Source organism: Panulirus ornatus, chromosome 1 (assembly GCF_036320965.1).
Source record: "Panulirus ornatus isolate Po-2019 chromosome 1, ASM3632096v1, whole genome shotgun sequence".
NCBI lineage: Eukaryota > Metazoa > Arthropoda > Malacostraca > Decapoda > Palinuridae > Panulirus > Panulirus ornatus.
In genome coordinates, this window is record NC_092224.1 from 23,944,349 (window position 1) to 23,945,956 (window position 1,608).

The window sequence follows — 1,608 nt, forward strand, 5'->3', positions numbered from 1 at the left end:
TCTCTCTCTCTCTCTCTCTCTCTCTCTCTCTCTCTCTCTCTCTCTCTCTCTCTCTCTCTCTCCTTCTGGCCACCGACTCTGCATTGGCGGATTTTTGTGAATTAGAGAAGAGAAATAAAAGAGTGAATTTACCTTAGATCACTTGTAGAAAAAGAGTTAGAATATCTTCAGGATTGTCTACTGATCAGCAAATCATCACTGTTGCAATAATGAACAGTTCACAGGTTGTTCTGGTGCTGTGTGTAGCTCTAGGTGTACGTAACAGATATGCCTTTCGATTTACTTTCTTGAATAACTGCTGTACTAATGGCGTGTGTTTCTTAAATAAATGATTTATGGAAGACGTTTGTTTCTTGGTAACTGATGTATGAATGACTTGTGTTTCTTGGTAACTGATGTATGAATGACTTGTGTTTCTTGATAACTGATGTATGAATGACTTGTGTTTCTTGAATAACTGATGTATAAGTAGTGTGTGTTTCTTGATGACGTGTGTTTCTTGATAACCGATGTATCAGTGACGTGTGTTTCTTGATGATTGATGTATATGATGTGTGTTTCTTGACTAAATGATATATGATTAATGACGTGTGTACTGACTGTGGTAGCATCAACGCCGGTTGGTGTACAAACTCCCCGTGTGTAGCAGGAACCAGACACCTGGTGTTTCCTCTGCCACTGTCACTCGGGCTTTGCTTGTACCCAGAGCAGAATGTACTCGCTTGTTATGACGACACCTTCACAGAACACACTACCGTCATTAAGGCCAATGACGGCAGTGGGGACCGAAGGTGGGTGACAGTTTCAAACGGGAGACAGTTGGCCGGTGTGCGGAGTCGTGTGCACTGACTGATCCAGACCATCTGATGTCCATTCATAGCTGTCTCAGGAGAAATTATGAGTGTGATGGCATAGCGTACACCTGAGAGAACAACAAGTTAGGAATATCATATTAAGAACGTATATTTTCACCAGTCAGTGTAACAACTAAACGACTGAGTATTATTGCCATAACATGGATATGTTTATGTTTGTAAACGGAAAGTATTTACCGTTTGTTTGGTACTAGAAAAGGATTTTGTATGGCCTTAGTGATAAGCAAAATGCACTCCACTGTAATGAGTGTCACATAGAAATACAAGTGGTACAGTCATGATCTTTGATTTCAACACTAAAACGATTGTATATGTCCTCTTGATTAAATATAAACCGCAGATGGGAAATACTATGACATTTTTATGCTCCTTCACTTCCCCAATAGCCAACACTAAAAGTAATAAGGTTGTCTTGAAGTCTTTGTCACCTGTTACTCTTCTAAAAGTGCAGAACAGTCAAAGTAGTGGAAAAGGAATTGTTAGAAAAATGTCCATCACATTTACACTCGTCAAACAATCAAGTGAATTATTTCTGGAACCTCCTAACAGCCAGATGCTTCAGAGGTTTACAGTATATATAGCCGTCGTGGTTTCTTTGTCTAGTCAGTCCAGAGGCTTCTGGCTGGCGTGTGACACCATGACTGACACTCCTAGCCATTGCCCAACAGACTTGGTTTCCTCTGGGAAGCTTGTATTATGGATGCAAAGACTTCTGCATCCTCCAGGTGCCATA

At 40.7% G+C, this 1,608-nt stretch overlaps 1 protein-coding gene across 1 annotated transcript in view; it reads left to right on the forward strand.

Annotated features, from left to right (window-relative positions):
• The window catches only part of LOC139763854 (phenoloxidase-activating factor 1-like), a 22,299-nt gene extending 21,074 nt beyond the window's left edge, over positions 1 to 1,225 (forward strand). Inside the window, exon 8 of the mRNA XM_071690240.1 lies at positions 1 to 1,225. This exon is cut by the window's left edge and continues 340 nt beyond it. The gene's annotated coding sequence lies outside the window, so the exon portion shown is untranslated.
• The last annotated feature ends 383 nt before the right edge of the window (positions 1,226 to 1,608 follow it).